Source organism: Octopus sinensis, linkage group LG8, assembly GCF_006345805.1.
Source record: "Octopus sinensis linkage group LG8, ASM634580v1, whole genome shotgun sequence".
NCBI lineage: Eukaryota > Metazoa > Mollusca > Cephalopoda > Octopoda > Octopodidae > Octopus > Octopus sinensis.
This window is the reverse complement of record NC_043004.1, coordinates 26,297,906-26,312,229: the sequence shown is the minus strand read 5'-3', so window position 1 is coordinate 26,312,229 and position 14,324 is coordinate 26,297,906.

Here is a 14,324-nt window from a genome sequence, read left to right as displayed (position 1 = left end):
TCATAATAGAGTGGATTCCTCCACTTAACATACCCAGGGAGCCAGGTAGTAATGCTAAACTGAGTAACAGATCCTGTCTTCTGCTGTTTTAAAAAAGGAAGGACACAGTAGAAAGGGTAGTCTTAGATATACTATGTCTAGAGGAAAAAGACAGGAAAGACACAGCTTAATAGAGTCTATAAATTCTTTATTCCCTAAGGAGTTCATTTCTTTTTCTATATCAACTACATTATCTTTTTCTTTTACTTGTTTCACTCACTTGACTGTGGCCATGCTGTGGCACCACCTTGAAGGGTTTTAGTCAAACAAATCCACCCTAGAACTTATTATTTTAAACCAGGTACTTATTCTGTTGGTGTCTTTTGCCGAAAGAAGCCCGCCATATATACATATATATCCTGTTCATGCTATTGTATTAGCATTATCATGCGTTTGAGAATAAATAATTTCTGTATCTTTCAATACATCTCAACGCTTCTAAAGCAAACTTTATTTTCATCGTAAGTTAAATAAAAAGGTAAGTATATATATATATATATATATATATAATATATATATATATATATATATATTATATATATATATATACTAGCTTAAAAGCCACCCGATAGGCAGCTAGTATTTAGCTTTTAAGCAACTGACCCCGAATGGGAAGATCTTTAAACAGATCTCTGACTTGTTTTAGAGAATTTGTTTCAATTGCTTTCTCCAGAGTCATATCCCAATGATGATCATATTTGTCGCAAAAAAAAAATCACGTAAAAAAATCACTGAAAACAATCACAGTAATGAAAACAGAGGAATCCAAAATTTCAGGATTGCAGGTCCGGATTCGGCCCGGACCTGCAACTCGCAGAGTTGGCCTTTAGATTATAAAAATTGTTATCGTACAAAAATATTGGTCGCAAAAGTCATGTTAAAAAATTGCCGAAAGCAATTACAGAAATGAAAATTTGGGAATCTATATACCCATTTTAGTTGGGAAGCATGCTTTTTACCACACAATCACGCCTGTGTACATTTACTTAAAGATTTTTCATCTGCAGTTTAATAAGTATGGAAATGCTGTGCTTTGTTGACGTTGTCAGAATAATACCTAAAAATGTCAGGAGCTACCTTTCATTTACAGAATAAATATTCACCTATAATGTTAGTTCTTCACTGAAAAATTATTTTCAGATTTTTAAATGCACTCTCTATTTCTCTCCCTACATTAATGTAACTTTTTTTTATTCATTTTCTAAACAGCAACACTGATACGGCTGCTACAACCACTTCCTTCCTTCCTTCTTTCCTTCCTTCCTTCATACTTTCCTTCTTAATAACTTATAGTAAAAGGCGCAGCTACAAAGACTCGACTGACCAAGAAAGTGAACTAAGTTGTGGCCTCAGAATGAATCAAACAAATATTCCAGAAGAATACTAGTTATTTTTGAAGTCTACTTTGAATAGTCAGATGTCAGTTTATCCGGAAGTAAACAAAATTCAAATACAAAAATGCGTTGAGATCTCCTCTTTCAGAAAATATATATATATATGTCATACGTTCTTGTCACGTGATAAAACAGATCGCGTGATTAAACATCACCAACAAAAAGTGGTACGAACTTTTTACCAACCCAATGTGTGTGTGTGTGTGTGTGTGTGTGTATGTGTGTGTGTGTGTGTGTGTGTGTGTGTGTGTGTGTGTGTTTGTATGTGTGTGTGGACACTTAACCCAAGAGACATAAAATACTATCATTCAAAATTTACGAATGCTCGCTAGGGATCCAAAGATGAAGCATATTCTACAAATACACGAATTCATCAAATGTAAAAAAAAACCCAAATCACTAAAAAGACTACTGACAAATGCGAAAGCTATGCCCAACAACAACGAAACCAATAATTTAAAAAATGCTGGCGTCCAAATTGTGGAACATGCCCCAACCTGCTGGAAGGTTTGGAATTCCATTTCAAACAAGGACAGAGATTCAGAATTAAGACCAATTTCACTTGTGCATCCGAAAATTCAATTTATGTGATATCTTTTTCTGGTTGTGGACACAACTATATAGGCCAAACAAGGACGTCACTTAGACGGAGAACTACACTGCATTAGAAACAGATCCGTTTCCCAAGTTATAGACAGATGCCATTGAGTGAACACATAGATAGATGTACAGGGAATCTCCAACTAAACTTCACGGTTTTTCCCATCAACAATTTTTATTCAAGAACGATTAAATAAAGAAAATATATTTATTGAAAAATACAAACCACGCCTGGATATGACTGCATAACCAATTTTATTTAATTCATAATGCATAACCAACACTGTACATATTTTATCTCACTACTTTAGCTCGTGAATTTATATAAATTTACCCTCCCCAAGTGCAATTACTTTCGTTGTCCCGAATAATAACAATCACCAATTACCTCTCCTTAGATTTTTCCTACATGCTGATTCATGGACTAAAAACTATTTAGGAAAATACAAAATGGCAATATTTTCACCAATTTCTAAGGTGATTAATGAAACGCGAAACCGGTCGACAATAATAATAATATGGTATCTTTTAACATATAAAAAATATATATAAATTATGAGCATTTTACTTTTTTTATTATATATTTTTCACAACTCACCAAGTGGGAAAAACCTCTTCGACGAAATTCTTTTTCACTGTGTGTGTGTGTGTGTGTGTGTGGTGTGTGTGTGTGTGTGTGTGTGTGTGTGTGTGTGTGTTGTGTGTGTGTGTGTGTGTGTGGTGTGTGTGTGTTTGTATGTGTGTGTGGACACTTAACCCAAGAGACATAAAATACTATCATTCAAAATTTACGAATGCTCGCTAGGGATCCAAAGATGAAGCATATTCTACAAATACACGAATTCATCAAATGTAAAAAAAAACCCAAATCACTAAAAAGACTACTGACAAATGCGAAAGCTATGCCCAACAACAACGAAACCAATAATTTAAAAAATGCTGGCGTCCAAATTGTGGAACATGCCCCAACCTGCTGGAAGGTTTGGAATTCCATTTCAAACAAGGACAGAGATTCAGAATTAAGACCAATTTCACTTGTGCATCCGAAAATTCAATTTATGTGATATCTTTTTCTGGTTGTGGACACAACTATATAGGCCAAACAAGGACGTCACTTAGACGGAGAACTACACTGCATTAGAAACAGATCCGTTTCCCAAGTTATAGACAGATGCCATTGAGTGAACACATAGATAGATGTACAGGGAATCTCCAACTAAACTTCACGGTTTTTCCCATCAACAATTTTTATTCAAGAACGATTAAATAAAGAAAATATATTTATTGAAAAATACAAACCACGCCTGGATATGACTGCATAACCAATTTTATTAATTCATAATGCATAACCAACACTGTACATATTTTATCTCACTACTTTAGCTCGTGAATTTATATAAATTTACCCTCCCCAAGTGCAATTACTTTCGTTGTCCCGAATAATAACAATCACCAATTACCTCTCCTTAGATTTTTCCTACATGCTGATTCATGGACTAAAAACTATTTAGGAAAATACAAAATGGCAATATTTTCACCAATTTCTAAGGTGATTAATGAAACGCGAAACCGGTCGACAATAATAATAATATGGTATCTTTTAACATATAAAAAATATATATAAATTATGAGCATTTTACTTTTTTTATTATATATTTTTCACAACTCACCAAGTGGGAAAAACCTCTTCGACGAAATTCTTTTTCACTGTGTGTGTGTGTGTGTGTGTGTGTGTGTGTGTGTGTGTGTGTGCTTGTGTAGGCTAGTCGGTCGTTCTTCCAGATTTTCTGTCAAAGAAGAAAGCTTTCCATCGCATTCTTCGTATGAAATGGTTGTTCTTTTCTTTTTCCTAAAAGTTCACTTGTATAATCCTTCCTACTGGATATAGGTATATCCATTCTTCGAAACATGCAGTGTTATCTCTTCCATCTTCATGACAGCCAGCTTCGAGAAAATCAATAAGAGACATACATCTTTAGCCGTTTTTGTGTGATAACTTAAGGAAGATGAAATTAAGTATAACGTCACTTGGTCTATAGTAAATGATATTATAATATCATTTCCAAGAAATATCGACTCTGCTCCGAGGAATCCCTGTCTATTCGGTGGACCAATGAGAAGATCATTAATAGAATTTCTGAAAGACTCTAAAGCTGTCTACATGAATATACATGTACTTTCGCACAATGCAGTGGGATTGAATTTGAGTAACTGTTAACATAATTCACCTTAAGGTATGAATGAATTAAATTTAGTTTTAACCTCCCCATTCTTGTAAACACCAAGGAGCTATCTAGTTCATTATGTGACTGTATGTGCACCAAACCGCATGTGTGCGTATGCTTACATCTTTGTGGCTACTTGTATGAGCGCCTGTACATGCGCCACATAACCTACACGAGGGCGTTTATACATCCATATCCGTTAACGGTTATATTTGATACCTTTTCTGCTGTATTGCGCGTTCGTTTCTTTTTTGCATCTATTATTTTATTATTGATCTTCTACATAAATAAAAATTACTATCGGCAAGCTTAGAAGTAGAGATAAATAGATGTCAGGGAAATTACAACAAACAAAATAAGAAAGTTAAAAAACAATTAAGAAGAGACAAGTGAAAATATTTAGAAAATTTAGCAACAACAGCAGAAAGTGGAGCTCAGCGCCAGAACATGAAAGCGCTGTACAACACGACTAAATTACTATCCGAGAAGAGAGTAAGAGTATAAAAGGCAGTAAAAGGGAAGGATGGTCGGATGCTAACATCAATCCTAGAACAAAAAAATCGATGGAAGGAGCATTTTGAAGATTTGCTCAATAGACTACCTCCAGACACAATAGCCAACATTGTGCCAAGAAATTTGGATCTTAACATCAGCCTTGACCCACCGTCCAAGTTTGAAATAAGAAAGGCTATATAAATCCCTCAAGAATGGGAAAGCGGGAGGTGTAGACAACATTCCAGCTGAAGCAATGAAATCAGCTAGAGAAATAGTGGTAGAAATGTTTCATCCATTATTTTCTAAGATATGACAGGAAGAAAATGTGCCTAATGATTAGAAAGAGGGACTGATCGTAAAATTGCCAAAAAAAGGTGATTTAAGCGTTTGCGGAAATTATAGAGGGATTATGCTATTATCGACTCCCGGAAAAGATTTTAACAGGATACTTTTAGAGCGGATGAGGACAGAAGTTGACAAATTGTTGCATAAAGAACAAGCCGGATTTAGGAAGAACTGTTCATGTGTAGATAAATCGTCACTCTTCGCATCATCGTAGAGCAAAGCGCAGAGTGGAATGCACCGCTTTATATTAACTTTATTGATTTCGAAAAAGCATTTGATAGTGTAGATAGGGAAGGCTTATGGAAAATTATGCAGCACTACGGCATACCAAACAAGTACATACCTATAATAAGAGCAACTTACCAAGGAATGTCATGCCGAGTCTTGCATGGAAACGGAGCTACGGATAAATTCGAAGTAAAAAACAGGAGTTCGACAGGGCTGTATACTTTCTCCCTTTTTGTTTCTACTAGTTATAGATTGGATTATGAAGGAAACTACGATTGAAAGCAAACAGGCATTGAATGAACGGATGCAGAAGCTCTAGAAGATATCGACTTTGTAGATGATATAGCGCTACTTTCACAAACATATAGCCAAATGCAAAATATAACGTCAAAATTAGAAGCAGTGGCTGCCAAACTAGGATTGAAAGTCAACCGCGACAAATCAAAAATTATGCGCATTAATGAAGAAAACAGCGAACGTATTAAACTAGAAACTGATGAACTAGAGGATGTAGCCGAGTTTACGTATTTAGGTAGTAAGATAACGTTTTCAGACGGCACCGACGAAGATATTAAGACGAGAATAAGTAAGGCAAGGACCGCTTTTCACCTCTTAAAAAAAAGTATGGAACGCAAGTGTAATTTCAATAAAGGACAAAATAAAAATTTTTAACACTAGCGTAAAAGTGGTTTTATTGTATGGGGCTGAGACATGGCGAACAACAGTTAAGTCAAATAAGCAAATACAATCATTCATCAACAGACGCTTGCGTAGTATACTTAAAATTAGATGACCCGAACACATAAGCAATATGGAGCTATGGCAAAAAACAAATCAAGTTTCGATTAGGGAACAAATATTTAAGAAAAAGTGGAAGTGGATTGGTAGCTCAATTAGAGAAAACACACCAAATGTAACGAAAAGTGCTTTACAGTGGAAACCGGATGGATATAGGAAGAAAGGTAGGCCTAAGAACTCGTGGCAGAGATCAACACAAAAGGAACTAGAGAAAGGGAGACATTCACGACAGAGTATAAGTACAGAAGTGAAAAATTATGCGGCATATCCACTTATAATTGTATAAGTGGCCTATACTCCGCGTTGGAGAGTAAAAGGCAGAAAAAAATAAAGCTGTATCCTTTAATTTGTTGCTTTTCTTTACACGAACTGAGAAGATGAACTCTAGCATCCGAAGAGAAACATCTGCACCGTCGGATGCTCCCGAACCAGTTATTAATTCTCCCACCCGTAAGGGATCGATGCTAGATGGGTTGAAATAACTGTAGCGATTAATAAAAAGTCTCGTATCTTTCATCTTCCGTCTCTCATTAACCAAATACATAACGAACACTTAAAAGTGACCGTGCTTTACCAGTAAGCTATCAGGTATCTCTTTCTCTCCCACTCTCTTTTTCCCTGTATGCCTCACAAAATATACGCTTTTAAGCCAATAGATTTACTGAAATGTAAGCAACTCCATTTGTTTAGATGAAGCCTTTCTAACAGTTGTATCAACAAAACTGCAGAAAATTCTTTTATTCGCAGATTTTCTCTCCTAACAATCTTTTTTCTTATTTTTCTATTTCTTTATTTCTATTTTTAATTCATTCGTTTACTTATATCTTAATATATCGGTTTTCTTTCTTTTTAGATATGCTTATACAAGATATGTCTGCATGTATGTATGTATGTATGTATGTATGTATGTATGTATGTATGTATGTATGTATGTATGTATGTATGTATGCATGCATGTATGTATGTGTGTATGCATTTATGCATTTATATATATGTATGTGTTTATATATATGTATGTGTTTATATATATATATATATATATATATATGGATATATATATATATATATATATATATATATATATATATATATATATGTGCATGAGTATATGTATATAATAGGCGTGTATATATATGTATGTATGCAAGCATGTATATATATATATATATATATATATATATAATATATATATATATATATATAATATATATATATAATATATATATATATATGATGGTGATGATGCCGATGATCGCTTCCGTCTATTTCGACGTATAAATGTTTGAAGGAGGAGATTTAAAGGTAAAGAGAGCAATAGAGAAAAAAGAAGAAAGGGAAATGAGGAAATAACTTTTCAAAGAAAGAAACAAAACTGACAATCTGTATCTGGAACCAAATAGAGATGTGTTTTAGTACCTGTAATTTTTTTCCAATGTTTTCATGGATTACCATGGCGATGTAAGATTCCAGTTTTGCACAGAAGGTCTGCTAAACCTGAAAAAGCTAAGTTTCAGAACAAATAAAAAGACCAAGAAAGAGATTCTACGTGACTTTTTGTTTGCTGATGATTGTGCTTTGAAGAAATTCAGGAAACGGCCGACTGGTTTGCTGTGGCGGCTCATGCATTTGGACTGACTATCAGCATCGAGAAGACTGAAGCTGTATTCCATTCAAATCCTGGAACAGGACATACTCAAGATTCAAACGGGATGATAGACAACAGGCTACTCAAATGGGTCAGGTTATTTAAATATCTTGGAAGGACAGTAAAATTCAAGGGTACTCTTAATGACGAAATCAAGGAAAGAGTGAGAGAAAGCTGTGGCGAAAAAGTCAGCAGAAGTTCGCTATTTCCTTCTGCCGGAGCCGTGTGGAACTTAGGTGTTTCGCTCATAAATACACACATCGCCCGGTCTGAGATTAGAACCCGCGATCCCTCGACCGCGAATCTGCTGCTCTAACTTCTAGGCCATATATATATAAATTAGAGAAAAACACTATTATGTAATTCAAACAATAATAGACATAAACCAAATCATAAAGATAAAATAAAATATATTATAAAATATAACTAGATCATAAAAAGTACAAAAAATGAATAAACAATATATAAGTAAAAAAAACTACGTGCGTTACAATTAAATTTAAATTTAATCGAAAAACAATTCAATTTAAAAGTATTATTGTTGACTCCCCAGGTCAACAATAATAGTTAAATAAATAATCAAATAGAATTAAACAATATTTCGTAAAGAAATAAAATCATGATTGTTCTTATAGAAGAAACCCCATTAACTAAATTTGAAACTTAAAAAGTAGGACCAGGTGCCTATAATGTATTTATGATGTTAAAAACTTAAGGTAAAAAAATAGAGTAAATAGATAGAAAAATGTATTTATCTGTGAAGATATAATTTAGCTTTGAGATTGACATTAACAAACTATAGAATATCTTTTCACTAGCTATACTCTAATATTTTACGTTACAAACTATTATACGAAACAATCACACATAATACTTTCAGAATTTAGTTCACATATAATTATAGTAAAATAATAAAATCATAAAATTAAATAAAAGTACGTATCTAAATTATAATTAACAAATATAGCAATTAGAAATCTATATTTTTTCAATCAATAACTTTATAAATAAATAAATAAATTACTCCATTATTTCTTAAATAAATATTATACTTATCATTCCGAAAATATGTATGAAATAAAAAATTTAAAAATTCCAAAACTAAAATCGTATTACTTATCGTTTATAAAATTATTTGCGAAAAAAGTACTCATTATTATTATTATTATTATTATTATTATTATTATTATTATTATTATTATTATTGTTATTATCATTATTATTATTATTATTATTATTATTTTATTTATTTTATTTATTTTTATTTTTATGATTTCTATGTTTGTTTTGATACTAAGATTGAAAAATCGATCTTGTTTCTAAAGAATTTGGACCTGGGTTTGCAACTATCTTGACAAATTTCGTTTCTTGCACCTATTACTCTACGGAAAAGTGGGCTTAGTCACATAACTTTATTATGTGTCGGTCAAGTTGATAGATATCGGACTAGTAATCAACATGTCATCGATTTTTCTCCACCATTGCTGAATATATACACTTGTAAAAGTGTATGTGGACAGGCGTCATGCGAAGTTATTCGTTGCATCAGTATCCAATACGGAGATGATGTAAAGGTTATGTTTCAGTAACGTAATTATTATTATTATTATTAAATTAATTCAATAGTACTAAATATAAAAAACTTTACCTGCACTAAAAAAATTTACAATCTAATTCACAAAGTAACCAAACTAATATTTTTCGATTTAAGTTCACATATAATAAGTATAAAATAAGGATAATTAAATAAATGCACGTATCTAGATTATCATTAATAAATTAAAAAACTTAGAAATTCACATTTATCAATCAATAATCATATAGATTACAGTATTATTTCTTAAATAAATTGTGTACTTATCTCTCGGAAGATATATTATGAACTAAAAAATTACAAAACGAAAAACGTATTACTTAGCGTTTATAAATTTACTCGTGAAGACGTGGCTTAAATAAATAAAACAAACAGATAGAAATATGCATTTTATCAATGAAAACTACAAATTTATCTTAGCTTTAACAAAAAGAGAATAAAATCACTAAGACTGTAAGTTATCATACACTAGAAATTTCAAAATTCAAAAACACAAATATACTCAAATTCACATACTAATTTACTTGTTTCATTCATATAAATATTGTTACGCTGGAGCCCCGCCTTTATTCGAACAAATCAACCCCTGGACCCATTCTATATAAACACAGTACTTTTTTCAATCAGTCTCAATTTTCTAACCACTAGTTCAATATACTTAAGTTAATCTAAAAAACTATAATGTAATTAATATTTATTAATAAATTATATTTATTAATTAAATAAACATATAAAATAAATCTACTTCTAAATATTTAATACAAACTCATGCTGACTAATATACAAAACACCACCACAAAACATAAACTACAATATCACTTACACCAAATATATATTATATATCAAATAAATACTCAAATAAATCCTCACTAATAAGTTAAACTTATATTTGTAAATTAATATATATTTAGATCTAATACTCCACTCATTAAGGGAATAAATAAAGTACTTATTATTATTATTATTATTATTATTATTATTATTATTATTATTATTATTATTATTAAATGAAATTGTACATAAAAAGTTTTTACTACTTATTCAAAAGTATTTTACGTTACTATTTCCCAAAATAATAATACTTAATTCTTTGGATTTTAGTACACATATAATAATAATAATAATATAATAATAATAATAATAATAATAATAATAATAATAATAATAATAATAATAATAATAATAATAATAGTAAAATTACTATCTTTTAATCTATAGTCTTTTTACTGATTATATATTGTTTATTCATTTTTGTACTTTTTGTGATCTAGTTACATGTTTTATAATATATTTTATTTTTTTCTATATGATATGGTTTATGTCCATCATTGTTTGAATTACATAATAGTGGTTTTTCTCTAATTTATATATATATATAGAGAGAGAGATAGAAAGATATATGTATTCTTATACACACACACACACATACATATATATATATGTATATAAATGTATGTGTATTTTTTCAATGTTTACAAATAACATGGAAAAAAGAATAAATAGTTACCAGGGTAGCAAAAATTCACACAAGTACCAAGGATGTAAGAGCCGACTTATAAAGGTAGAAATTCCAGGTTTTGGTGAAATGTTTTTGTATCACATAAATAAATAAATGGAGTTAAATGCAGGTGTTATTCAAATCTTTTTACTTCCGTCATATTTTTCGAAGAAAACATTGGTATTATTCCAGAAGGTATAGAATGATATAAAACAATGCAATCTTCTCATCAGGTAAAGAAAGATACCAAACACATCAGCAAGGCATTTTAACAGAATGTGATAACTGCGTATATGATGAAGGGAACGCTAGAAAGTTTCTTTAAAATGAAAACCGTTAATAGATATAACGTCAAAGGCAGTTTATAGAAAGAGAATTAGGAGAAAGAAATAAATTAGCAGAAAACTAATAGTGGAGAGATATAGTGCGATAGGTTAATAGGAATACATCTTAAAAGCTTGAGAGTAGATATATTTAGTGGAAGTGAAATATAAGAAGACAGTTAAAAGTCGAATTTTATAGAATGGTAGATAACACTTATAGGAACTAAAGGTATGTTTTTTCCAATGTTTGCAACGATAAACGCGTTCTTTAAATGTGTTTACAAGAAGATCCTCTGAGAACAGGATGAAATACATTTCATTGTTACAAAGCGGATAGAAAGACTTACCTTTATCATATGGAAATGATTTAGATAGAATATTCCATTCCAAATCAAATTGTATATAATGATCCTTTAGATACCAAATTAATTTACTAAGCCCAGTATTGTTACGTTTATTGATATGTCTAAATGTAGAGTAATGATTAGAAATTCTTTTGGACAACTGAGATGAAGAACTACCTATATAAAAAAATACGTCAGAATCGGAAGTAATTTTACATTGATAAATAGTTTCTAGTCTTAGAATTACTGCTAAGGAAACGAATGCGATTGGAATCCACATCAGAAACACTAACATCGCTGTTATTATTATTTAAAGAATGGTTACTGTTAACAATATCAATGTTACTATTTTCATTAAGTAGATTTGTATTTCTTTCCCTGATAAGAAGATTGCAGTTTTACATCATTTTATTACTTCTGGAATAATACCAATGTCTTCTTTGAAACATGTCGGAAGTAAAAAGATTTGAACAACACCTGCGTTTAACCTTATTTATATACATCATACATACATACATACATACATACATACATACATACATACATACATACATACATACATACATACATACATGAATGCATGTATACACAAACACATACACATACACACACACATATATCGGGAGAGAATTCACAAAAAATACTAAAGACGAAGACAGGTGGTGGGTTTAGACAAACAGATGTATTAGTAAAACACTCGGGAAGTGAAAAAGTCTTTAACGTTTCGAGCCTACGCTCTTCCACAGAAAGGACCACAGAAAGAAACAAGGAGAGAAAATAAAGAATGTGTAGTGGCTAGCGATATATCATGGCCGCTTAGGTATTGCGTGGCTAATAACCTGGTGTAGAACTCAATATATCTATTCTTCAGAACTAAGTGTTAGACAAGTATAGAGCAGTAATAAGAAAATGAGATGTCAGGTGTGTGTGGGGGAACGATTGTTTTATGAACTTCATCAGCTTATAGCTGTTTCTGCAATATAATGCAATAAACTCAAAGTTTAGTGCCTGAATAACACTTTAATAGATTCATTTGAGCCTCGAATATGAAGTCCAGTTGTGTGTTTATCGTCAGTTAAACTGTTCCACCGGAAGCGCCGTTACTGCTATTTTTAACTCCAGGAGGATGCCTCCTCCAGCTGATTATTCGATGCAATTTGTATCCGATATATATTGCAAGCAGGGGAGTGAATACCTACCACTTGTGGTTATCCTCGGTGGTGGAGGGTCGTCCGCTAGAGAGAGCAGTAGTTCACTCCAGCTCGCAATATATAGAAAAACAGTGACACACAGTCACTGATTTGGCAACAACAAATTAGCTAGTTGCAAAATTTCCAAAAAGAGGTCGAAGTTGTACAGTCTGGTGATCTCGTGTCTAGAAGATGGTAGGGGTTCACTCTACTGCTTGCAATATTTATCGGATGCAGATTACATCGAATAACGAGCTGGAGAAGGCGTTCTCTTGGCGTTACAAATAGCAGTAATGTCGGTTTCTACGGAAAAGCCATGTTTAAGTGGCGATAAACATTACTTCTCAGTATAGTTACTGCTTTCATTATATAGAGATTTTCTAACTAGTTAATTTGCTTGTCACCCCCCACCCCATATATATATATATAGATATATATATATATATATATATATATATATATATATATATATATATATAATATATATATATATATATATAAGAAATTGAAAACGGAAAATACGCACAATTACATAGTTTTAATATAATTTTTAATATATCGACCGGTTTCGCTATTCATGATATTATGTTTTACTTATCTGAATATGTAATTTTTCTTAAGAAGAAATTTTGACGATGTTGTGTGTGTGATGAAATTCACGAGTGAATGACTTCACAAGTAGAAGTCTACTTGTTAAGTCATTCACTCGTGAATTTCATCACATTGTTTTAGCCTTCAAATGACGCCAACCCCGCCGGAGCCTCGTGGCGCTTTAGTTGTTTTCGCTCAATAAACACTCACAATGCTCGGTCTGGGAATCGAAACCGCGATCCTACAACCGCGAGTCCACTGGGCCATTGCGCCTCCAACATATATATATATATATATATATATATATATAAATATTTATAACATACAAAATGGGACAAGAACGCAAAACATCCGGACAGTTAGGTGATACAAAAAGGGACAATAAAACAGCCAGATAGACGATACAAAGAAAACAAGGACAGGTCATTCGAAGTTTTCTTTCCTCAGTCAAGTACCAGATTATCCTCACTATTTCGGCTGATTATACTTGAGATTGCTCCAATCTGGCCAGCCCAAGGAAAAACTAAGCTGAGAGCATTAGATTCCTTGAAAGAAAGCAGCGAATGTATAAAAAAAAAAACAAGGATGAAAAAAACGGACGATGTTACACAAATACAATAAATAATAACAGGACATAACAACAGGTGTCTTTCTACTAAGGACGAATTAAATTAAGCTGGCATGTGTGGAACTGAAGCCTTTACGGCAGGGATAGAAGATTTCACAAACACAAGGAGGATTATTGATGTTGCACGGACAACGGTCAGAGCAAGAAAGAAAGAACAGTCTTGGCCGAACGCCGGTCACGTGGGAAGAGAAGAAAGAGAAGTAGAAGCAGAGGGACAGAAAAATTAAGGAGGGTGAGAAAAAATGACAGGGACACAGGGAAGTGAAATGTGAGAGAAGGGGAACGAAAGAACGAAGAGTGAAATGAACAAATAAGCGTGAAAGGGCTGATAGAGAGAAATATAGTCGTACAAGATTTAGAAAAATGTATACTTACATATAAGAGACC